The sequence below is a fragment of the Oncorhynchus masou genome, chromosome 29 (assembly GCF_036934945.1).
Source record: "Oncorhynchus masou masou isolate Uvic2021 chromosome 29, UVic_Omas_1.1, whole genome shotgun sequence".
NCBI classification, from domain to species: domain Eukaryota; kingdom Metazoa; phylum Chordata; class Actinopteri; order Salmoniformes; family Salmonidae; genus Oncorhynchus; species Oncorhynchus masou.
The window spans coordinates 11,068,130-11,094,688 of record NC_088240.1 but is presented as its reverse complement, the minus strand read 5'-3'; the positions used below and the strand labels follow the sequence as shown (position 1 = coordinate 11,094,688).

Sequence of the window (26,559 nt, the reverse complement as noted above, 5' to 3'; positions counted from 1 at the left end):
TTCACAAAAACGAAAATAAATGTAGTGGATAAAGTGTTTCCATTTCCCGTTTAGGGAAATTGTGCATTAATAAATTGGCGACAGCCTATATGTCCTCCCACCTATCTGGTTCATGTCTCAGGTAGCCAGTGAAAGCCTATATGTCCTCCTATCAAATGTATTTATAAAGCCCTTCTTACATCAGCTGATATGTCAAAGTGATGTACAGAAATCCAGTCCAAAACCCCAAACAGCAAGCAATGCAGGTAAGAATGATGGAGGCCACTGTGATTTTGGGGACCTTCAATGCTGCAGACATTTGGTACACTTCTCCAGATCTCTGCCGACACAATCCTATCTCAGACCTCTACGGACAATTCCTTCGACATCATGGCTTGGTTTTTGCTATGGGACCTTATATAGACAGGTGTGTGCCTTTCCAAATCTTGTCCAATTAATTGAATTTACCACAGGTGGATGCCAATCAAGTTGTAGAAACATCTCAGATCAATGGAAAGAGGATGCACCGGAGTTCAATTTCGAGTCTTATAGCAAAGAGTCTGAATAAGTATGTAAATAATGTACAGTATATATTTTATAAAACAAATGTTAAACCTGTTTTCGCTTTGTCATTATGGAGTATTGTGTATATATATATAATTAATTTAAAAATAAGACTAACGTAAAACAAAATGTGGAAAAAGTGGGGTCTGAATACGTTCCAAATGCACTGTACAGTATGTTGTCGATCTTTGGAAAATGTATCCTATATCTGACGTTACCATTACACATGACACAATGGTTTAAAAAAATGTATATATAAATGTACCAGTCAAATGTTTGGACACAGGTATTCATTCAAGAGTTTTTCTTTATTTTTACTATTGTAGAATAATAATAGTGAGGACATCAAAACTAAGAAATAACACACACATAATCACGTAGTAACCAAAAAAGTGTTTGATTTTTCAAAGTAGCCACCATTTGCCTTGATGACAGCATTGCACACTCTTGGCATTCTCTCAACCAGCTTCACCTGGAATGCTTTCCCAACAGTCTTGAATGAGGTCCCACATATGCTGAGCACTTGTTGGCTGCTTTTCCTTCACTCTGTGGTCCAACTCATCCCAAACCATCTCAATTGGGTTGAGGTCAGGTGATTGTGGAGGCTAGGTCATCTGATGCAGCACTCCATCACTCTCCTTCTTGGTCAAATAGCCCTTAAAAAGCCTGGAGGTGTGTTGGGTCATTGTCCTGTTGAAAAACAAATTATTGTCAAACTAAGCACAAACCAGATGGGATGGCGTATTGCTGCAGAATGCTGTGGTAGCCATGATGGTTAGGTGTGCCTTGAATTCTAAATAAATCACGACAGTGTCACCAGCAAAGCACCCCAACACCATCACACCTCCTTCTCCATGCTTCACGGTGGGAACCACACATGCAGATATGATCGTATTATTTCGAGCCCAGAGTTCGAGCCCAGTGCTGTCCCATCGGTTTATTTTGAGGAATTCATATATCGCCGATCTCAGCCCCTTATGAAACATCTCAAATCGAAGATTGTTTCTGGTGACCAGGCTGCTTTTTGCATCGTTGCTTTGGTCGAATAAAGCTGAGTCAATGGAAACCTGCCTATTGTCACACTATATCCATCCACTGCCTGCCCGTGTCAGAGAGCAAGACGGCACGTGAAAGCGGCTGCTGACTTCACACAATTGTTAGTTAATGGTAAAGAGAATGAATGGGTTTTGGAAACGCCATTAATGCAGTCATTTTCTCTCTTACTTTTTAAAAACACTGCATTGTTGATTAAGGGCTTGTAAGTAAGCATTTCACAGTAAGCTCTACACTTGTTGTGTTCGATGCATGTGACAAATAAAATGTGATTTGGTTTGAATTGAAAACAACAAAAAAACTGTTGCCTTCTGTATTGTGCTCTTCTTTATGAAAACACACCAGAGGTCATGACTCTATAGATCAGTGTGTGTGGGATGGTCCATATTCCAGTCCCTGTTATCATCATAGGACTTTATGGCCAGGAACCTGTGTGAAGTAGGCCGCTCTGATAAGACCAGAAATGTTACTGCATGAGGGGGACCCGCATGTTTTTTGGCCCCAACTGATGGGAATCGATCGGAACATCAAAGATTCAAGGCCGACCGGAGACATTGGAGCATCGGGAATGGCTTCCCAAACACGTGCTGCTAATGCTCTCTGGACTTTAGTTGCTAGCTGCTGTAGAATGTCAGACTCCAGGCTGGAAGTCTAACTGCCGAGTCACTGGCTTTGAGTAACAGGGTTGAGTAACCTAGTAGTCAATGTCACCATAGGAAACATTGTAGAGTACACAGACCACAGCCTTTGGAACTGCCCCATCAGTCATGGCCTACTACTCCATTAACCTGGACACTGTGTTAACCAGTAATGTCTACATACATATCTTTATGGATGGCAGAGACACGGGCACTGCATGGGGTAGAAGACACAAAGGACATTTCAGAAGATCAAGCGTGGTTCCAACAGCTATATGGTGGAGCTGAAATCAGGACAGTCCAGCGCAGCTTTGCAGCTTGTCTCAGTTCAGCACAGCCCAGCTCAGAAGCATCAATGGTAGATTTTCCCCCCCTTTAGTTCACCTTTATTTACAACCAGGTCAGCTCATATTCCACCCCCAACCTTGTAAAGCCCAGGATTAATGACACTGGAAGAAGAATTCCGGAACCATTCCGGAACCATCCTTTTGAAATAGAATCCATTAACTTTCTAGAATACAATTGGCTTTCTAGGATCATAACACAGCACATCTTCATATTTCACCACGATGCATTACAAGGGAAAGCACTTGTATGGAACTTGATATCTGCGGCGGAGAGTAAGCGATATGTTAGCGAGACGTTGTTTCCATTCTCAAGTCATGTGCATCACAGGAGGTTGCTGAGGGGAAGACAGCTCATAATAATGGCTGGAACGGAGCAAATGGGATGAAGTCAAATCCAACTAAATCAAATCAAATTTATTTATATAGCCCTTCGTACATCAGCTGATATCTCAAAGTGCTGTACAGAAATCCAGCCTAAAACCCCAAACAGCAAGCAATGCAGGTGTAGATGCATGGCGGTTAGGAAAAACTCCCTAGAAAGGCCAAAACATAGGCAAAAACCTAGAGAGGAACCAGGCTATGTGGGGTGCCCAGTCCTCTTCTTGCTGTGCCGGGTAGAGATTATAACAGAACATGGCCAAGATGTTCAAATGTTCATAAATGACCAGCATGGTCGAATAATAATAAGGTAGAACAGTTGAAACTGGAGCAGCAGCACGGCCAGGTGGACTGGGGACAGCAAGGAGTCATCTTGTCAGGTAGTCCGGGGGCATGGTCCTAGGGCTCAGGTCCTCCAAGAGAGAGAAGGAGAGAATTAGAGAACGCACACTTAGATTCACACAGGACACCGAATTGGACAGGAGAAGTACTCCAGATATAACACACTGACCCCAGCCCCCCGACACATAAACTACTGCAGCATAAATACTGGAGGCTGAGACAGGAGGGGTCAGGAGACATTGTGGCCCCACCTGAGGACACCCCCAGACAGGGCCAAACAGGAAGGATATAACCCCACCCACTTTGCCAAAGCACAGCTCCCACACCACTAGATTCTTCTTGATTTGTCAGAGGACAAACCATTCACAGAGACAAACTGATATCTTTCCGACAGATAAGATCTAAACCAGGCCAGAACTTGTCCGTGTAGACCAATTTGGGTTTCCAATCTCTCCAAAAGAATGTGGTGATCGATGGTATCAAAAGCAGCACTAAGGTCTAGGAGCACGAGGACAGATGCAGAACCTCGGTCCGATGCCATTAAAATGTCATTTACCACCTTCACAAGTGCCGTCTCAGTGCTATGATGGGGTCTAAAACCAGACTGAAGCATTTCGTATACATTGTTTGTCTTCAGGAAGGCAGTGAGATGCTGCGCAACCGCCTTTTCTAAGATTTTTGAGAGGAATAGAAGATTCGATATATGCCGATAGTTTTTTATATTTTCTGGGTCAAGGTTTGGCTTTTTCAAGAGAGGCTTTATTACTGCCACTTTTAGTGAGTTTGGTACACATCCGGTGGATAGAGAGCCGTTTATTATGTTCAACATAGGAGGGCCAAGCACAGGAAGCAGCTCTTTCAGTAGTTTAGTTGGAATAGGGTCCAGTATGCAGCTTGAAGGTTTAGAGGCCATGATTATTTTCATCATTGTGTCAAGAGATATAGTACTAAAACACTTGAGCGTCTCTCTTGATCCTAGGTCCAGGCAGAGTTGTGCAGACTCAGGACAACTGAGCTTTGAAGGAATACGCAGATTTGTCACGTGCGTCGATTACAATAGGTAGATCTTACAGTGAAATGCTTACTTACAGGCTCTAACCAACAGTGCAATTAAAAAAAAAAATAGGTGAACAATAGGTAAGTAAAGAAATAAAAACAACAGTAAAAGGACTGTGAAAAATAACAGCGACACTATATACAGTAGTGAGGCTATATACAGTAGTGAGGCTATATACAGTAGTGAGGCTATATACAGGCACCTGTTAGTTGAGCTGATTGAGGTAGTATGTACATGTAGATATGGTTAAAGTGACTATGCATATATGACAAACAGAGAGTAGCAGAAGTGTAAAAGACAGGGTGGAGGGTGGTGGGTGGCGGGACACAATGCAGATATACCGGTTAGCCAATGTGCGGGGACACTGGTTGGTCGGGCTAATTGAGGTAATATTTACATGAATGTATAGTTAAAGTGACTATGCATATACGATAAACAGAGAACAGCAGCATAAAATAGGGTTTGGGGGAAGCACACAATGCAAATAGTCTGGGTAGACATTTGATTACCTGTTCAGGAGTCTTGGGGGTAAAAACTGTTGAGAAACCTTTTTGTCCTAGACTTGGCACTCCGGTACCGATTGCCATGTGGTAGCAGAGAGAGCAGTCTATGACTGGGGTGGCTGGGGTCTGACCATTTTTAGGGCCTTCCTCTGACACCGCCTGGTGTAGAGGTCCTGGATGGCAGGCAGCTTAGCTACAGTGATGTACTGGGCCGTGCGCACTACCCTCTGTAGTACCTTGCGGTCGGAGGTCGAGCAATTGCCGTACCAGACAGAGATACAACCAGACAGGATGCTCTTGATGTTGCAGCTGTAGAACCTTATGAGGATCTGAGGACCCATGCCATATCTTTTTAGTTTCCTGAGGGGGAATAGGCTTTGTCGTGCCCTCTTCACGATTGTCTTGGTGTGTTTGGACCATTCTAATTTGTTGGTGATGGGGCACCAAGGAACTTGAAGGTCTCAACCTGTTCCACTACAGTCTCGTCGATGAGAATGGGGGAGTGCTATGTCCTCCTTTTCCTGTAGTCCACATTCATCTCCTTAGTCTTGGTTATGTTGAGGGATAGGTTGTTATTCTGTCACCACCCGACCAGGTCTCTGACCTCCTCCCTATAGGCGCTTGTTGTTGTCGGTGATCAGGCCTACCGCTGTTGTATCGTCTGCAAACTTGATGATGGTGTTGGAGTCGTGGGTGAACAGGTAGTACAGGAGGGGACTGAGCACGCACCCCTGAGAGGCTCCAATGTTGAGGATCAGTGTGGCAGATGTGTTGCTACCTACCCTCACCACCTGGGGGCAGACCGTCAGGAAGTCCAGGATCCAGTTGCAGAGGGAGGTGTTTAGTTCTAGGATCCTTAGCTTAGTGATGAGCTTTCAGGGTACTATGAATAGCATTCTCACGTAGGTGTTCCTTTTGTCCAGGTAGGAAAGGGCAGTGTGGAGTTCAATAGAGAATGCATCACCTGTGGATCTGTTTGGGCGCAATGCAAATTGGAGTGGGTCTAGGGTTTCTGGGAACATGGTGTTGATTGATGTGAGCTCTTATCAGCCTTTCGAAGCATTTCATGGCTACGGACGTGAGTTCAACAGATCTGTAGTCATTTAGGCAGGTTGCCTTTGTGTTCTTGGACACAGTGACGATGGTGGTCTACTTGAAACATGTTGGTATTACAGACTCAATCAGGGACATGTTGAAAATGTCAGTGAAGACACCTGCCATGTGGTCAGCACATGCCCGGAGCACACGTGGCATCAAACACCTGGAAACCATGTGTTTGATGTGTTTCATAACATTTCACTGATTCTGCTCTAGTCATTACCACTAGCCCGTTCTCCCCTATGAAGGAGCCACCAACCTCCTGTGGTGTGAATAGCTCGGTCTGAAGAACTAGAGTCCAGTGCGTTATGGGAAGCTGGTGTAAGATTCACTGTTTAGTGAACGACATGTACATCAACCTCACATGTGAGTTGTTGTCCTCTGGGAAATGTGATAGGGTGATCTGTGACCAGTGACAGAGGATGTGTGTACATCTGTAACATGAGAATTTGTAACCTCATTCCTCAGCCTGAAATATCTCTACTCACGTTGCTGGAATGCCAGCTTTTCAGAGGCGCGACTGAGAAGAACGTTTCTGGAGGGCGGTCCAGGTGTATTTTTGAGGTCCAGGGTTCTAGTCTCGGGTTCTGGTCTTGGGTTAAAGTATTGGGTTCTAGTATCGGGTTCTGGTCTCGGGTTAGAGTATCGGGTTAAAGGTATCAGGTTCTAGTATCGAGTTCTAGCGAAGTAGATAGGGACGAAGTGGTTCCAGCTAATCAAACACATGCATGCATACTTGTACTTGTGTTTATATGTGTGTGTACATGTGTGTTTGTGTGTGTGTTCGTGTGTGTGTGCGTGTGTGTGCGCGCCCATGTGTGTGTGGGGGTGCTTATCTGTGTGTGTGTTCATGTGTGTGTGTCCAGAGTAGAGTTGATTCTGTTGGCCTTGTGGTTGACCAGATGACGTCTGCTTCTGTCTGAGTCACAACACCAGCCTGCGTAACTCCACTTTGTATGCGTGTGTCTACGTCTGCGCTACTGTTCAGCCATGGCATGTGTGTATGTATCTGAACAGCCGTGGTCCATAATCATTCGGACCACACTAAGGTAAATAATAGTAGCCTGCTTGTCAGAGGTATGTCGTATGTTTCGTGATTCACACCAGATTAACGTGTGTGTGTATCACAATTGTGACAACTGTAGATCTGCTTTAATATTGCAGATAGATTGTGTCTTCTATCAGTGTAATTGTCTACTGCATTTACAGTACCCCATATATATTTTTGGAGAAATATATATATATGTTTTTCAAATATAATTTCCTTTATAATTTTCCCCTACCATCCCTCCCCTAATTGGAGTAAACTAATGGACAACATCACTCAGGCTTCTACTTCCAGCTTATACATGCTATATACATTTTACGGACAGAGTGTATTTTCAATAGTTATCTTTTGTTTGTTTTTAGTCCAATCCTTCAGCTACCCTCAACCCCTCCCATCTATCTATGAAGACCTTCCAGTCCCAGCCTTCAGTTACCCTCAACCCCTCCCATCTATCTATGAAGACCTTCCAGTCCCAGCCTTCAGCTACCCTCAACCCACCCCATCTATCTATGGAGACCTTCCAGTCCCAGCCTTCAGCTACCCTCAACCCCTCCCATCTATCTATGAAGACCTTCCAGTCCCAGCCTTCAGCTACCCTCAACCCCTCCCATCTATCTATGGAGACCTTCCAGTCCCAGCCTTCAGCTACCCTCAACCCCTCCCATCTATCCATGAAGACCTTTCAGTCCCAGCCTTCAGCTACCCTCAACCCCTCCCATCTATCTATGAAGACCTTTCAGTCCCAGCCTTCAGCTACCCTCAACCCCTCCCATCTATCCATGAAGACCTTTCAGTCCCAGCCTTCAGCTACCCTCAACCCCTCCCATCTATCCATGAAGACCTTCAGTCCCACCCCTCCCATCTATCCTGAAGACCTTTCAGCTACCCTCAACCCTCCCCTCCCATCTATCTATGGAGACCTTCCAGTCCCAGCCTTCAGCTACCCTCAACCCCTCCCATCTATCCATGAAGACCTTTCAGTCCCAGCCTTCAGCTACCCTCAACCGCTCCCATCTATCCATGAAGACCTTTCAGTCCCAGCCTTCAGCTACCCTCAACCCCTCCCATCTATCCATGAAGACCTTTCAGTCCCAGCCTTCAGCTACCCTCAACCCCTCCCATCTATCCATGAAGACCTTCCAGTCCCAGCCTTCAGCTACCCTCAACCGCTCCCATCTATCCATGAAGACCTTTCAGTCCCAGCCTTCAGCTACCCTCAACCGCTCCCATCTATCCATGAAGACCTTTCAGTCCCAGCCTTCAGCTACCCTCAACCGCTCCCATCTATCCATGAAGACCTTCCAGTCCCAGCCTTCAGCTACCCTCAACCCCTCCCATCTATCCATGAAGACCTTCCAGTCCCAGCCTTCAGCTACCCTCAACCCCTCCCATCTATCCATGAAGACCTTTCAGTCCCAGCCTTCAGCTACCCTCAACCCCTCCCATCTATCCATGAAGACCTTCCAGTCAGTCTCAGCCTTCAGCTACCCTCAACCCCTCCCATCTATCCATGAAGACCTTTCAGTCCCAGCCTTCAGCTACCCTCAACCCCTCCCATCTATCCATGAAGACCTTTCAGTCCCAGCCTTCAGCTACCCTCAACCCCTCCCATCTATCCATGAAGACCTTTCAGTCCCAGCCTTCAGCTACCCTCAACCCTCCCATCTATCCATGAAGACCTTTCAGTCCCAGCCTTCAGCTACCCTCAACCCCTCCCATCTATCCATGAAGACCTTTCAGTCCCAGCCTATCAGCTACCCTCAACCCTCCCCTCCCATCTATCCATGAAGACCTTTCAGTCCCAGCCTTCAGCTACCCTCAACCGCTCCCATCTATCCATGAAGACCTTTCAGTCCCAGCCTTCAGCTACCCTCAACCCCTCCCATCTATCCATGAAGACCTTTCAGTCCCAGCCTTCAGCTACCCTCAATCCCCCTCCCATCTATCCATGAAGACCTTTCAGTCCCAGCCTTCAGCTACCCTCAACCCCTCCCATCTATCCATGAAGACCTTTCAGTCCCAGCCTATCAGCAGTCCCAGCCTTAGCTACCCTCAACCCCTCCCATCTATCCATGAAGACCTTCCAGTCCCAGCCTTCAGCTACCCTCAACCGCTCCCATCTATCCATGAAGACCAGTTTCAGTCCCAGCCTTTCAGCTACCCTCAACCCCTCCCATCTATCCATGAAGACCTTTCAGTCCCAGCCTTCAGCTACCCTCAACCCCTCCCATCTATCCATGAAGACCTTCCAGTCCCAGCCTTCAGCTACCCTCAACCCCTCCCATCTATCCATGAAGACCTTTCAGTCCCAGCCTTCAGCTACCCTCAACCCCTCCCATCTATCCATGAAGACCTTTCAGTCCCAGCCTTCAGCTACCCTCAACCCCTCCCATCTATCCATGAAGACCTTTCAGTCCCAGCCTTCAGCTACCCTCAACCCCTCCCATCTATCCATGAAGACCTTTCAGTCCCAGCCTTCAGCTACCCTCAACCCCTCCCATCTATCCATGAAGACCTTTCAGTCCCAGCCTTCAGCTACCCTCAACCCCTCCCATCTATCCATGAAGACCTTTCAGTCCCAGCCTTCAGCTACCCTCAACCCCTCCCATCTATCCATGAAGACCTTTCAGTCCCAGCCTTCAGCTACCCTCAACCCTCAACCCTCCCATCTATCCATGAAGACCTTTCAGTCCCAGCCTTCAGCTACCCTCAACCGCTCCCATCTATCCATGAAGACCTTTCAGTCCCAGCCTTCAGCTACCCTCAACCCCTCCCATCTATCCATGAGGACCTTTCAGTCCCAGCCTTCAGCTACCCTCAACCCCTCCCATCTATCCATGAAGACCTTTCAGTCCCAGCCTTCAGCTACCCTCAACCCCTCCCATCTATCCATGAAGACCTTTCAGTCCCAGCCTTCAGCTACCCTCAACCCCTCCCATCTATCCATGAAGACCTTTCAGTCCCAGCCTTCAGCTACCCTCAACCCTCCCATCTATCCATGAAGACCTTTCAGTCCCAGCCTTCAGCTACCCTCAACCCCTCCCATCTATCCATGAAGACCTTCCAGTCCCAGCCTTCAGCTACCCTCAACCCTCCCATCTATCCATGAAGACCTTTCAGTCCCAGCCTTCAGCTACCCTCAACCCCTCCCATCTATCCATGAAGACCTTTCAGTCCCAGCCTTCAGCTACCCTCAACCCTCCCATCTATCCATGAAGACCTTTCAGTCCCAGCCTTCAGCTACCCTCAACCCCTCCCATCTATCCATGAAGACCTTTCAGTCCCAGCCTTCAGCTACCCTCAACCCCTCCCATCTATCCATGAAGACCTTTCAGTCCCAGCCTTCAGCTACCCTCAACCCCTCCCATCTATCCATGAAGACCTTTCAGTCCCAGCCTTCAGCTACCCTCAACCCCTCCCATCTATCCATGAAGACCTTTCAGTCCCAGCCTTCAGCTACCCTCAACCCCTCCCATCTATCCATGAAGACCTTTCAGTCCCAGCCTTCAGCTACCCTCAACCCCTCCCATCTATCCATGAAGACCTTTCAGTCCCAGCCTTCAGCTACCCTCAACCCTCCCATCTATCCATGAAGACCTTTCAGTCCCAGCCTTCAGCTACCCTCAACCCCTCCCATCTATCCATGAAGACCTTTCAGTCCCAGCCTTCAGCTACCCTCAACCCCTCCCATCTATCCATGAAGACCTTTCAGTCCCAGCTACCCTCAACCCCTCCCATCTATCCATGAAGCTTTCAGTCCCCCTCAGCTACCCTCAACCCTCCCATCTATCCATGAAGACCTTTCAGTCCCAGCCTTCAGCTACCCTCAACCCCTCCCATCTATCCATGAAGACCTTTCAGTCCCAGCCTTCAGCTACCCTCAACCCCTCCCATCTATCCATGAAGACCTTTCAGTCCCAGCCTTCAGCTACCCTCAACCCCTCCCATCTATCCATGAAGACCAGTTTCAGTCCCAGCCTTCAGCTACCCTCAACCCCTCCCATCTATCCATGAAGACCTTTCAGTCCCAGCCTTCAGCTACCCTCAACCCCTCCCATCTATCCATGAAGACCTTTCAGTCCCAGCCTTCAGCTACCCTCAACCCCTCCCATCTATCCATGAAGACCTTTCAGTCCCAGCCTTCAGCTACCCTCAACCCCTCCCATCTATCCATGAAGACCTTTCAGTCCCAGCCTTCAGCTACCCTCAACCCCTCCCATCTATCCATGAAGACCTTTCAGTCCCAGCCTTCAGCTACCCTCAACCCCTCCCATCTATCCATGAAGACCTTTCAGTCCCAGCCTTCAGCTACCCTCAACCCCTCCCATCTATCCATGAAGACCTTTCAGTCCCAGCCTTCAGCTACCCTCAACCCCTCCCATCTATCCATGAAGACCTTTCAGTCCCAGCCTTCAGCTACCCTCAACCCCTCCCATCTATCCATGAAGACCTTTCAGTCCCAGCCTTCAGCTACCCTCAACCCCTCCCATCTATCCATGAAGACCTTTCAGTCCCAGCCTTCAGCTACCCTCAACCCCTCCCATCTATCCATGAAGACCTTTCAGTCCCAGCCTTCAGCTACCCTCAACCCCTCCCATCTATCCATGAAGACCTTTCAGTCCCAGCCTTCAGCTACCCTCAACCCCTCCCATCTATCCATGAAGACCTTTCAGTCCCAGCCTTCAGCTACCCTCATGAAGACCTTTCAGTCCCAGCCTTCAACCCCTCCCATCTATCCATGAAGACCTTTCAGTCCCAGCCTTCAGCTACCCTCAACCCCTCCCATCTATCCATGAAGACCTTTCAGTCCCAGCCTTCAGCTACCCTCAACCCTCCCATCTATCCATGAAGACCTTTCAGTCCCAGCCTTCAGCTACCCTCAACCCCTCCCATCTATCCATGAAGACCTTTCAGTCCCAGCCTTCAGCTACCCTCAACCCCTCCCATCTATCCATGAAGACCTTTCAGTCCCAGCCTATCAGCTACCCTCAACCCCTCCCATCTATCCATGAAGACCTTTCAGTCCCAGCCTTCAGCTACCCTCAACCCTCCCATCTATCCATGAAGACCTTTCAGTCCCAGCCTATCCAGCTAGCCCCCAACCCCTCCCATCTATCCATGAAGACCTTTCAGTCCCAGCCTTCAGCTACCCTCAACCCCTCCCATCTATCCATGAAGACCTTTCAGTCCCAGCCTTCAGCTACCCTCAACCCCTCCCATCTATCCATGAAGACCTTTCAGTCCCAGCCTTCAGCTACCCTCAACCCCTCCCATCTATCCATGAAGACCTTTCAGTCCCAGCCTTCAGCTACCCTCAACCCCTCCCATCTATCCATGAAGACCTTCCAGTCCCAGCCTTCAGCTACCCTCAACCCCTCCCATCTATCCATGAAGACCTTTCAGTCCCAGCCTTCAGCTACCCTCAACCCCTCCCATCTATCCATGAAGACCTTCCAGTCCCAGCCTTCAGCTACCCTCAACCCCTCCCATCTATCCATGAAGACCTTTCAGTCCCAGCCTTCAGCTACCCTCAACCCCTCCCATCTATCCATGAAGACCTTCAGTCCCAGTCCCAGCCTCAACCCCTCCCTACCCTCAACCCCTCCCATCTATCCATGAAGACCTTTCAACCCCTCCCAGTCCCAGCCTTCAGCTACCCTCAACCCCTCCCATCTATCCATGAAGACCTTTCAGTCCCAGCCTTCAGCTACCCTCAACCCCTCCCATCTATCCATGAAGACCTTTCAGTCCCAGCCTTCAGCTACCCTCAACCCCTCCCATCTATCCATGAAGACCTTTCAGTCCCAGCCTTCAGCTACCCTCAACCCCTCCCATCTATCCATGAAGACCTTTCAGTCCCAGCCTTCAGCTACCCTCAACCCCTCCCATCTATCCATGAGGACCTTCCAGTCCCAGCCTTCAGCTACCCTCAACCCCTCCCATCTATCCATGAGGACCTTCCAGTCCCAGCCTTCAGCTACCCTCAACCCCTCCCATCTATCCATGAAGACCTTTCAGTCCCAGCCTTCAGCTACCCTCAACCCCTCCCATCTATCCATGAGGACCTTCCAGTCCCAGCCTTCAGCTACCCTCAACCCCTCCCATCTATCCATGAAGACCTTCCAGTCCCAGCCTTCAGCTACCCTCAACCCCTCCCATCTATCCATGAGGACCTTCCAGTCCCAGCCTTCAGCTACCCTCAACCCCTCCCATCTATCCATGAAGACCTTTCAGTCCCAGCCTTCAGCTACCCTCAACCCACCCCATCTATCCATGAAGACCTTTCAGTCCCAGCCTTCAGCTACCCTCAACCCACCCCATCTATCCATGAGGACCTTCCAGTCCCAGCCTTCAGCTACCCTCAACCCCTCCCATTTACAGTATCTCTGAACAGCATCCAGTTTTGCCATATATTTTTCAACTGTGCTGTGACGTTTCACAAAAGTTCTGAAACTTTCTATTCTCATTCTCTCGATTACTGTGCAGATTGTAAATTAAAGATAGTAAAAATGATTAAGAGTATTATTATATTTTTGACCGATTGACTATCACTCTTCAAACCCCATAGCAGTGTTATTTGCAGTGTTAGCACCACTTTAATGTTGCAATTCGTCAGCCATTCCAGAACCTGAGACCAAATACAAGCCACATATAGACAGTACAAAAACAATTTATCCAATGATTCTGCCTCTTCGTAGCAAATTCTGCAGGGCTGGGATGGTTGTATCCCCCATATATATAACATTATATTGGTTGCAATCATTTTTCATAAAAATGTAATTGAAAAACAACGTTTTGAATCTGATGCTGTTTTGTGTATCAGTTCATTTATTTAACCTTTATTTAACTAGGCAAGTCATTAAGACCAAATTCTAACCCGGACGATGCTGGGCCAATTGTGCGCACCCCTATGGGACTCCAAATCACAGCCATTTGTGATACTGCCTGCAATCAAACCAGGGTCTGTAGTGACACCTCTATCACTGAGATGCAGTGCCTTAGACCGCTGCACCACTCAGGAGCCCATTAACCATGTGCTATGGAGTTGTTACAATGGAAATCTCTTCCCAACTATTTTGTAACCTGTATGGCACAGCTGTAAATGGTTTAGTCCTTAAATTAAGCTAGTTTATTTTCTTATTTGTCAAAATGTTATCACAATTTTGACAAAGGCCCCTTGATTACTGTGCTTGTTTCAGCCTACTCTTAGTTAATTTAAAATAAATCACATGTCAAATCTATTTGGTCGTATTTGTTTTGTTATAGTTAATTATAGCCAATTAAATAAGCAATAGTGTCCTGAGTCTGGGCTGTCTGAATTTAAACTGCAGAGGTCAGGGCCTACCCTAAGAGGACTTTCACACCAAGAAAGTGGAACTCTCTGAATTGAGAGCACGTTAACTTCTTATGGTTTAGATCCCGCTAACGGGATCGATATGACAACTGCCAGTGAAAATGCAGAGCGCCAAATTCCTCAAACATACAAGTATTTTACACCATTTTAAAGATACATGTTGTTAATCCCACCAGTGTCCGATTTCAAAAAGGCTTCATGACAAAAGCACACCAAACAATTATGTTAGGTCTGCACCTAGTCACAGAAAAACACAGCCATTTTTTCCAGCCAAAGAGAGGACTCACAAAAAGCAGAAATAGAGAGAAAATGAATCACTAACCTTTGATCTTCATCAGATGACACTCATAGGACATGTTACACAATACATGTATGTTTTGTTTGATAAAGTTCACATTTATATCCAAAGATCTCAGTTTACATTGGCACGTTACGTTCAGTAATGTTTTGCTTCCAAAACATCCGGTGATTTTGCAGAGTGCCACATCAACTTACAGAAATACTCATCATAAATGTTGATGAAAATACAAGTATTCTGGATGGAACTTTAGATAAACTTCTCCTTAATTTCTCGAATCATTGAGTAACGTGATTGGCTCCCAGTTTTTCCCTGCCTGTTTATAACCCTTATTTCCATTGTTTGAGGTGTCGCCGCCCAGGGGAAGAATATTATTATTTTTACAATTCACCTTTATTTAACTAGGCCATAACGTTGTATTTAAAGTCATTTTCTCACATTGTTCCGAGAACGTTAAGAAAACAGCAACCCTTTATTTGGATTGTCTATCTGCAGATACACTATAGCGGGGATGGGAAACTGACGGGCCCCCCTTTTAAAGGCCCTCAGATAAAAAAGTGTTTATATTTAAACTCAATTGAGGTCTCAACTTACTCTTGCAAATTAGATAAAAATCCAACCAGGAAGTGCCGCATTTTTTGAAACCGCCTCATGCCAATGACTCCTTATATGGCTGTGAATGAACTACGAATGAGCTTACATTTTCCACGCATTCCCCAAGGTGTCACAGCATTGTGACGTCTTTTAGGCATTTCCATTAAAGAATGGCCGTAAGGGACCATATTTAATAGCATGTGGTCACATGGTGTCTCCTGGAGAAAATCTTGCGTAAAATACTGAGGTAACCATTTTTCCAATCGCTTCTTATGAGAAAACAATTGCCTCGATATATTATCGAATATATATGTTAAAAACACCTTGAGGATGGATCCTAAACAACGTTTGCCGTGTTTGTCGATATTATGGAGCAAATTTTGAAAACAGTTTGGCGTTATAGTTGTAGCATTTTGCGGTCGATTTCTCAGCGAAGCATGATGAAGAAATGGGAGCCATTTCACCTACAACAATAATATTTTTGGAAAAAAGGAACATTTGCTATCTAACTGGGAGTCTCCCGAGTGAAAGCATCTGAAGTTCTTCAAAGGTAAATGATTTAATTTGGTTGCTTTTCTTATTTTCGTGAAAATGTTGCCTGCTGCGAGCAGAGCCTAGCATAGCATTATACCATGTTAAACTTACACAAATGCTTGTCCAGCGTTGGCTGTAACGCATATTTTGAAAATCTGAGATGACAGTGTTGTTAAACAAAAGGCTAAGCTTGTGTTTGAATATATTTATTTCATTTCATTTGCGATTTTCATGAATGGGAAAAGTTTCTAGGGGTATTTATGTCCGCTGCGTTATGCTAATGCGTTTGAGGCTATGATTACGCTCCCGGATACGGGATTTCTCGTCCAGCCGTCATGTCAGATTTCAAAAAGGCTCTACGGCGAAAGCAAACCATGCAATTATCTGAGGACAACGCCCAGCACACAAATGCATAACAAATACTTTTCAACCAAGGAGCTGCGACATGAAAGTCAGAAATAGCAATATAATATATGCCTTACCTTTGAAGATCTTCTGTTGGCACTACAAAAGGTCCCAGTTACATTACAAATGGTCCTTTTGTTCCATAAAGCCTTCTTTATATCCATGAAAACTCAGTTTAGCTGGCGCACTTCAGTCAATAATCCACTCGGTTTCCTTCAAAATGCCTACAATATGAATCCCAAACGTTATCAATGAACTTATCCAAACAAGTCAATCAACGTTTATAATCAAACCTTAGTTTATTTGCATATTAGGGTATCTATCAGATTTAAGACGGAGAATCGTTAGTCTTTACCAGAGAAAAATACCAAAGAATGCGCTCTCATTCACGCGCTTGGAAAGACTACAGCCAAAATGGGAGCCACCTAGAAAAACTAATTTTCTGACTTATTTATCCAAAAACCATTCTGAAACTCTTTCTAGAGACTGTTGACATCTAGTGGAACCCCTAGGAACTGCAACCGGGCACGATTTCACTCTATTATAAAAGTGGTAGGATGAATATTTTTTTGGGGGGGTGGTTTGTCCTCGGTGTTTCGCCTGCCATTTCAGTTCTGTTATATTCACAGACATTATTGTAACAGTTTTAGAAACTTTATAGTAATTTCTATCCAAATCTAACAATTATATGCGTGTCCTAGCTTCCGGGCCTGAGTAGCAGGCAGTTTACATTGGGCATGCTTTTCATCCGGATGTCAAAATACCGCCCCCTATCCCAAAGAAGTTACCCAGCACCATTCTTGGAGGGTGTTGGAAAGTTTTTTATATAGCTCTTCCCATCTGAGGTAGCATCTTTTTAAAAATTGTCCCACTAGAGCCATGTCATCCGCGTACTTAAAAAGGCTCAAATTGTTTTCTTGGATCTTCATCTCATTAGTGTAGAAAGAGGACAACAACGGTGAAAGGACACACCCCTGGGGCGCCCCTATGTTCAGGGTCAGTTCATCAGAGAGGGCCCCATTCATGAGGACCATGTGGGTGGTCAGTTAAAAAGTCCTTGATCCAACCTGCGAGGCCTCCATTGACGTTCAGGTCCAGTAGTCATTTCAGCAGTGTGTGTATTTGCATTGCATTGAAAGCTGAACTAAAATCTCAAAATAAATTGTGTGCATATGATTTTGCATGTTGAAGGTGACTAGCCACCGTGTTCACCAAGGTCAGGGTAGCGTCCTCAGTCCCCCTCTGTGCCTTATAGTCAAACTGTAACGGGTCCAGCTGATCTGCTATGGACAGGGTAAGGTGCTTACTAGCAACCCTTTCCATGAATTTGGTGAAAATAGGCGTGAGGGCCACAGGTCGAACGTCTTATGGAGATTTGGCCCCTGACTTCTTAGGTACCGGTACTATGGTCGACACCTTCCATGATTTTGGCACCGTACAGGTGATCAGTAGGAGTCGAAACAGTCGTGTGAGCTGGTCGTCGCAGACCTTCAGTACTTTGCCCCGTAGTCCATCTGGGCCTGGTGCTTTGTGTGGCTTAATATTTAACAAGCATGAGGCCACCTCGTTCTCTGTTATCTGGACAGGATAGGATTTGAGGATACTCACACATATTTGTTTAAATTCATCTTTAAAACTGATGGTATCAAATCTTCCAGAAAAAATATTTGAACAGTCTGTCATATTATTGTTCTCTCTTTTCCTTTCTCTTCCCATCACTGCATTACAAGCCTTTCACATGCTTGACTTGGATTGCCTATACAGAACCTCTGCTCAACTTTATCCTTGAAGTTCTTTTTTTTGCTTTCCATATTTTCATTTTATTTATCCTTTACAGCATCAGTATCCTTTCAGGAATGCAAACTTTCTTTAATTGAGGCACATTTTCAAGTCCTTAGACACCCAGGGCTTGTTGTTGGGAAATAATCGGACAGTTTTTGTGTTATTGACAGTATCCTCACAGAATTGGATGTATGATGCAATGCTGTCTGTCAACTCATGGGGATCCCTGCACAAGTCAAAGAACAGCTCCCAGTCTGTGACGTCAAAGCAAACCTTGAGCTCCTCCCTACTCTCCTCTGTCCATATCTGAATGGATTTCTCTACAGGATTCACCTGCTGCCTGTATGGCTAAGGTTATGGTCTGATTTCCCGATGGGTGCTCTGCACACTGCCTTGTGTGCATCCTCTACATTGCCTTATTAACACAGATCCAGGATGCGAGTTGAGCGAGTTGGACAGGTGACGTACAGTTCCAGAGTGGGGAGGTGCATGGAGATCCTCAAGCACAAATTCTGGCTGGTCAGTTGATCGTGAAAGCGCAGCATTGACACTGTCTGTAATCCTGTCAGTAGCTTCCTTATTGTTTGGTCCAGGTAAATAGACCAGAATAATGATAATTTGTCCAAACTCGCGTGGTTGATAGAATAGCCTGATTTATACAACGAGAATCTCATAGTCTCTGGTGCACACTTGTTCAATCATATCACGCTGCGTGGCCCAAGTATGATCCACAAAGATACACAGCTCCCCGCTTATTGATTTATGTGATGTTGTTTTGTCTGGATCTGCTCTAATGACAGTGTATCCATCAATGTTTACCTCAATATTGTCCTGCTTGAGCCACGTTTACTTATCCTAAAGTCCTCTTCAAATTTAACTTATCCAGTTTGGTATTTAATGACTGCACATTTGACAGGGTGATCACCGGGAGCGGGTGATGGCGTCCCCGCCTCCATACACTGTTCCTGATACCACCTCTTGAGCCTCGCTTCTTCTTCATTCCTCTTTTTTACTTTGTAGAACAACCATTAGGCAATGCAATGCTGTTTTGGAGAGGTTGAGCTTTATCTCGGAAAGAGAGCAGAAACTAATAGGAGTAGGTGGTGGTGGTTGATTTAGTTACTGAATCTACACAACCTCCGGTAGTGATTGGAAAGTGTTCTGCACATTAGGATTAAGGTCTTCACACATGCCACGAACAATACACTTTGCCACGAGCAACGCACTTAGATTTAGACAAAACAAAATGTAATGATATAACTATAAACAAACAATTCACGCAGGTGAGCTCAGGGTCTGGCCCCTTAAAGAGATGCTGAAAATACCTCTGGATTAAACACCTCTGGATTAAACGTCTCTGGATTAAATTTTCAAACTAAGGGCAAACGTGGCATAGCATTCATGACATGGGGGATGACTCCATCATGCATGATTATGTATACAGGTAAGATAGTCTAGCATTAGCTACGGTAGCTACATTTTAGACGTTTCTAATTTTGACAAAGTGGTTTAATTTCAAGATAAAGTGTACTGTTAGCTAGTTAGCTAACGTTAGCTGGCTGGCTCCCTGGCTGACATTACTATTCGTATCCCAGAGCCGTTTGCTTTTCTAGTCAAAGACTAATGTAACCTAGCTAACATTGAACCTGGTTGGTTGGCTCCCAGCATATTCATGCAGGGTTGTAATGGCATGATTTGGCACTGTGTTCTCTGTTGTTTAACTAGCTAACATTAGCTGGCTCGCTCGTTAGCTAACTTTGTGACGTGTGTGATTTTACATGTTGTTTACCTAGCTAGGTTCATTTTTTTACCTAGCTAGCTATTTACATGTTTTAAGCTAAGCTAAGTCTACAACACCCGTTGAATATGGCCGGTATCAGCAAACGTCTTCAAAAAATAAGAAAATGAAATTGTTGCCAGCAGGGCTGGATAGGCTATTTTCATGATATCCATAGTTAAACAAATAGTTGGAGATCATCAAGTGTGCTCTCTGAACGTTCCGAGATGAGTGGGGCTAAAACTTTAGAACGATGCTGAATGGGTGTAGACTAGAAGAGCTCTTCACTACGGTTCCTTGCAAAAGTATTCATCCCCCTTGGCATTTATCCTATTTTGTTGCATTGCAACCTGTAATTACATTTATTTTTATTTGGATTTCATGTAAATGGACATACACAAAATAGTCCAAATTGGTGAAGTGAAATAAAAAAAAATAAAAAAAAGTAAATTGTAAAACCGAAAAGTGGTGCATATGCATTCATCCCTTTTGCTAGGAAGGCCCTAAATAAGATCTGGTGCAACCAATTACTTTCAGAAGTCACATCATTAGTTAGATTGCAAACAGGTGGACTTTATTTAAGTGTCACAAGATCTCAATACATATACAGTTGAAGTCGGAAGTTTACATACACCTTGTTCAAATACATTTAAATTCCGTTTTTCACCATTTCTGACATTTAATCCTTGTAAAAAGTCATTTAGGATCACCACTTAATTTAAAGAATGTGAACTGTCAGAATAATAGTAGAGAGGATGATTTATTTCAACTATTATTTATTTCATCACATTCCTAGTGGATCAGGTGTTTGCATACACTCAATTAATATTTGTTAGTCAAATGTTTCAGGTAGCCTTCCACAAGCTCCCCACAATAGGTTGGGTGAATTTTGATCCATTCCTCCTGACGGAGCTGACGTAACTGAGTCAGGTTTGCAGGCCTCCTTGCTCGAACACGCTTTTTCAATTCTGCCTACACATTTTCTATGGGATTTGAGGTCAGGGCTTTGTGATGGCCACTCCAATACCTTGACTTTGTTGTCCTTAAGCCATTTTCCCACAACTTTGGAAGTAACACCCATGGTCTTTATACTTGTGTACTATTGTTTGAGCAGATGAATGTGGTACCTTCAGGCGTTTGGAAATGGCTTGGAAGGATGAACCAGACTTGTGGAGATCTACATTTTTTCTGAGGATTTGGCTGATATCTTTTGATTTTCCCATAATATCAAGCAAAGTGGCCCTGAGTTTGAAGGTAGGCCTTGAAATACATCCACAGGTACACCTCCAATTGACTCAAATTATGTCAATTAGCTTATTCGAAGCTGTGTATAGCCATTAGATCATTTTCTGGAATTTTTCAAGATGTTTAAAGGCACAGTAAACTTAGTGTATGTATATTTCTGACCCGCTGGATTTGTGTTAAACTGAATAATACGTGAAATAATCTGTATCTAAACAATTATTGGAAAATGTTCTTGTGTCATGCACAAAGTAAGTGTCCTAACCAACTTGCCAAAACTTCAGTTTGTTAACAAGAAATGTGTGGAGTGGTTGAAAAACAAGATGTAATTATTCCAACCTAAGTGTATGTAAACTTCCCACTTGTATACATGAAAGGCACTCCACTAAGCAAAGGGAACCAACAAGCAGTACTATGACTGCCAAGGAGCTCTCCAAACAGGTCAGGGACAGAGTTGTGGAGAAGTACAGATCAGGGTTGGGTTATAAAAAAAAGTCACAAACTTTGAACATCCCACAGATCACCATTAAATCCGTTTTTCTTTTAATTGAAAGAAAATGGCACCAACCTGCCAAGAGAGGGCGGCCCACCAAATCTCATGGACCAGGCAAGGAGGGCATTAATCAGAGAGGCAACAATGAGACCAAAGATACCCCTGAATGATCTGCAAAGCTCCACAGCGGAGATTGGGGTATCTGTCCATAGGACCAGTTTAAGCTGTACACTCCACAGAGCTGGGCTTAACGGAAGAGTGGCCAGAAAAAAGCCACTGTTTAAAGAAAAAAATAAGCAAACACGTTTGGTGTTTGCCAAAAGGCGCGTAGGAGACTTCCCAAACATATGGAAGAATGTACCCTGGTCAGATGAGACAAAAATGTATATTTTTGGCCCTCAAGAAAAACGCTGTGTCTGGCGCAAACCCAACACTTCTCATCACCCCGAGAACACCACGCCCACAGTGAAGCATGGTGGTGGCAGCATCATGCTGTGGGGATGTTTTTCCATCGGCAGGGACTGGGAAACTGGTCAGAATTGAAAGAATGATGGATGTTGCTAAGTACAGGGGGATTCTTAAAAGGAAACCTGTTTCAGTCTTACAGAGATTTGAGACTGGGACGGAGGTTCACCTTCCAGCAGAACAATGACCTTAACCTGTTGCGTCGCGCAATCCCGGATCCGGGATTCTATTTATAGCCTCAAGCTCATTAGCATAACGCAACGTTAACTATTCATGAAAATCGCAAATGAAATGAAATAAATATATTTGCTCTCAAGCTTAGACTTTTGTTAACAACATTGTCATCTCAGATTTTCAAAATATGCTTTTCAACCATAGCTAAACAAGCATTTGTGTAAGAGTATTGATTGCTAACATAGCTATAAGCCTAGAATTCAGCCAGCAACATTTTCACAAAAACAAGAAAATCATTCAAATAAAATCATTTACCTTTGAAGAACTTCAGATGTTTTCAATGAGGAGACTCTCAGTTAGATAGCAAATTTTCAGTTTTTCCAAAAAATATTATTTGTGTAGGACAAATCGCTCCGTTTTGTTCACGTTTGGCTATGAAAAAAACCTGTATACAGTTATAGCCTCAAGCTCATTAGCATAATGTAACGTTAACGGTTTCTGAAAATCGCAAATAAAATGAAAATAATGTGCCTGCTCTCAAGCTTAGCCTTTTCTTAACAACACTGTCATCTCAGATTTTCAAAATATGCTTTTGAACCATAGCAATGGACTAATTTGTGTAAGAGTATGCTAAGCTAGCTTAGCATTTTGAGTAGCATTTAGCACGCAACATTTTCACAAAAACCAGATAACCAAATAAATAAAATCATTTACCTTTGAAGAGCTTCGGATGTTTTCAATGAGGAGACTCTCAGTTACATAGCAAATGTTCAGTTTTTCCTGAAAGAATCTTTGTGTAGAAGAAATCGCTCCGTTTTGTACATCACATTTGGCTACCGAAACGAACCGAAAATTCAGTCACCAACAACGTCAAACTTTTTCCGAATTAACTCCATAATATCGACCGAAACATGGCAAACGTTGTTTAGAATCAATCCTCAAGGTGTTTTTTCACATATCTCTTCATTGATATATCGTTCGTGGAAGCCTGCTTTCTTCTCTGAATTCCATGGAAAAATACTTGCAGCTGAGGTTTGCGCACCAATTTCGGCGCAGGACACCGGGCGGACACCTGGTAAATGTGGTCTCTTATGGTCAATCTTCCAATGATATGCCTACAAATACGTCACAATGCTGCAGACACCTTGGGGAAACGACAGAAAGGGCAGGCTCATTCCTCTCGCATTCACAGCGATATAAGGAGACAATGGAAAACGGAGCCTCAAAAATCCTGCTGATTTCCTGGATGCCGTTTCATCTTGGTTTTGCCTGTAGCTCACGTTCTAGGGCACGCACAGAGAATACCTTTGCAGTTCTGGAAACGTCAGTGTTTTCTTTCCAAAGCTATCAATTATATGCATAGTCGAGCATCTTTTTGTGACAAAATATTGCGCTTAAAACGGGCACGTCATTTTATCCAAAAATGATATAGCGCCCCTAGAGTTTCAAGAGGTTAAGCATACTGCTAAAACAACACTTGAGTGGTTTAAGGGGAAACGTTTAAACGTCTTGGAATGGCCTAGTCAAAGCCCAGACCTTAATCCAATTGAGAATCTGTGGTATGACTTAAATATTGCTGAACACCAGCGGAACCCATCCTACTTGAAGGAGCTGGAGCAGTTTTGCCTTGAAGAATGGGCAAAAATCCCAGTTGCTATATGTGCCAAGCTTATAGAGACATACGCCAAGAGGAATGCAGCTGTAATTGCTGCAGAAGGTGGATCTACAAAGTAACGACTTTGGGCGGGGGGGTGAATAGTTATGCACTCTCAAGTTAATTTTTTTGTCTTATTTCTTGATTGTTTCACCCCCAAAATTATTTTGCATCTTCAAAGTGTTGTGTAAGTCAAATTATATAACCCCATCCAAAATGATTTTTAATTACAGGTTGTAAGACTTCAGAATAGGAACAATTTCAAGGCGGGTGAATACTTTTGCAAGCCCCTGTACATACCAAAACATTCAAAGGCCATTTTCTCAAAAGTAAGTTTCCAAGTTTGTCAACTTTCAAAGCAGAATTACTTTCCCATTGTTCATCAATACTGCAGTGTACAATATACAATTTTGTAGCTCTTAGTTTCTACTTTTATCCAATGTAAAAAAACAATTTCAGTTGTTGATACATAAGACCAAATGCAGGTCGTGAGCCACATATGTGCTTGTAGTTGGGGAAAAAAAAATCCCAAAATAATCTAGCAGTGTTTTTAAAAGTCTTATTGAAACATTCAGTGAATGTTTTAATGAGGTTATTCAACCCCCCACCCCCTAAAAACTTGATAATTTCCATTCACAGAGCATTAATAACACCGACCAGGAAAACTTTCAAGGACCCAGAGTAAAATATTCACAAAACCTCCCTGCAACCTAAAAAGAAACATTCCTAGAACAGGTGAAATTTTCACTTCTGTTCTCAGAACATTTAAAAAAACATTCCGTTTACCGGTCAGGAAACGTATGTCTTCATTCCCACAACCAATGTGAAACCAACAACATACATTCACACAACTTCCAAGGAACTAAATGTGCTAGCTGGGCAGTCTGTTAGCTTCATAACCAAAGTGCAAATACAGGAGGCCAAAACAAAGAGAAGGCCAACCAGTCACATGATAGACAAAAACATGATTGTGATGTTTGGAGTAATTTGACGTTTGGAATGGGAGTAAAAGGTCATTGAACTTCTGAGTTGACATAATGTCCTTTAAAGGGATAATTCACCCCAAAACCAACATTTTCATCAGACGTTTTAATTCTTCAAAAGTGGTCGAAGTGAAGCTGAGTCCATTCCACACCATCTGTAGTGTACAGTAAAAAGAAATCTTATTCCCAGCACACAGTCTATAGGCTACATATAGAAAAAGCTCTGTATCGTATTCAAAGGCTATAACAAAGCCACAAGGTCTCTCTCTCACAGGCTCTTTGTGGCAGAGAGAATAGGCCGGGACATGGCAGAGTGAAGGTTTTCATCTCTGTCGCCTCTAACAGAGTGGACACACAGCTTCATATTTTTTAATCAATGCATTGGGCAAAAAGACTGCAATCATGTTTTCTCAATAGCCAAACTCTCATTTGACCCCACAGCAGCCTGGCCCTGCAGATGAAAGGCCAAGAGAGAGACAACAAAAGAAAGAGCAAATAAACTGATAAACCTTAGTGGCATTTTTCCTGCATCTTCTCGCTCTCTAAATTCAATTCAAAGGGCTTTATTGACATGGGAAACAGAGGTGAAATAACTAATCAATAACTTACTCGCTTTCTCTCTCTCTCTCTCTCTCTCTCTCTCTCTCTCTCTCTCTCTCTCTCTCTCTCTCTCTCTCTCTCTCTCTCTCTCTCTCTCTCTTTGTCTCACTCTCTTTCTTTCTCTCTGTCTCTCTCTCTCTTTGTCTCTCTGTCTCTCTCACTCTCTCTCTTTCCCCTTGTCCTTTCTAGACAGTCCACCCATCCCTCCATCCATCCGTCTGTCTGTTGTGTCAGAACAGGTATTAGCTCAAGACAAGGATTTATTTCCCACACCAGCCGTTTGACGGTTAACAGTGCGTGGGTGTAGTTTTGATCTGCCAGGTACAGTATTTCAGGTGTCCGTTAACATGACTACATACCTGTGTGTGTGTCTGAGGTTTTGTGGCTCAGGTTGCGGTTTTGGATAGCGCAAACAGCCCTCACCTCCGTCAGCCAATCTGCTTTCAACTCCGTCAGCCAATCTGCTTTCAACTCCGTCAGCCAATCTGCTTTCAACTCCGTCAGCCAAACAGCCCTCACCTCCGTCAGCCAATCTGCTTTCAACTCCGTCAGCCAATCTGCTTTCAACTCCGTCAGCCAATCTGCTTTCACCTCCGTCAGCCAATCTGCTTTCAACTCCGTCAGCCAGTCTGCTTTCAACTCCGTCAGCCAGTCTGCTTTCAACTCTGTCAGCCAATCCGCTTTCAACTCCGTCAGCCAATCTGCTTTCAACTCCGTCAGTCAATCTGCTTTCAACTCCGTCAGCCAATCTGCTTTCTCCTTTGACCCTACCAAAGGGTCAAAAAGAATTACTTTTCAGACACACAGGCACCATCCAGACCCTTCAAACTCAACTCTGCACTTCGAAGTTCCACTGCGTTTTTTTCTCTCCCTTTGTTCCCCTCTAAACAGGGACTGATTTAGACCAGGTGTGTTCAATTAATTATCAGGTAGAACAGAAAACCAGCAGGCTCTGGACCTCAAAGGGTAAGAGTTGAATACCTCTGATGCAGACCAACAGACCACCACACTGTTCAGACACATTCAACCTGCGGTTTGTGTGTGTGTGTGTGTGTGTGTGTGTGTGTGTGTGTGTGTGTGTGTTTGTTTGTTTGTGTGTGTGGGGGTCTTACCTGTGTGCTTCTTTTGCCTTTTCATTGATGTTTTTTTTATACATAAAACATACATAAAACATCTGATAGATATGTTCTTTCTGAA

The 26,559-nt window shown here is 44.5% G+C and overlaps 1 long non-coding RNA gene across 1 annotated transcript; it reads right to left on the bottom strand.

The window, feature by feature from the left end:
- Positions 1 to 838: 838 nt before the first annotated feature.
- On the bottom strand, positions 839 to 26,559 carry LOC135521107 (uncharacterized). Its single transcript, XR_010452490.1, has 3 exons — positions 26,475 to 26,559; positions 25,722 to 26,129; positions 839 to 1,233 (listed from the first exon to the last, which is right to left on the bottom strand). It is a non-coding gene; the product is annotated as an uncharacterized LOC135521107 (long non-coding RNA).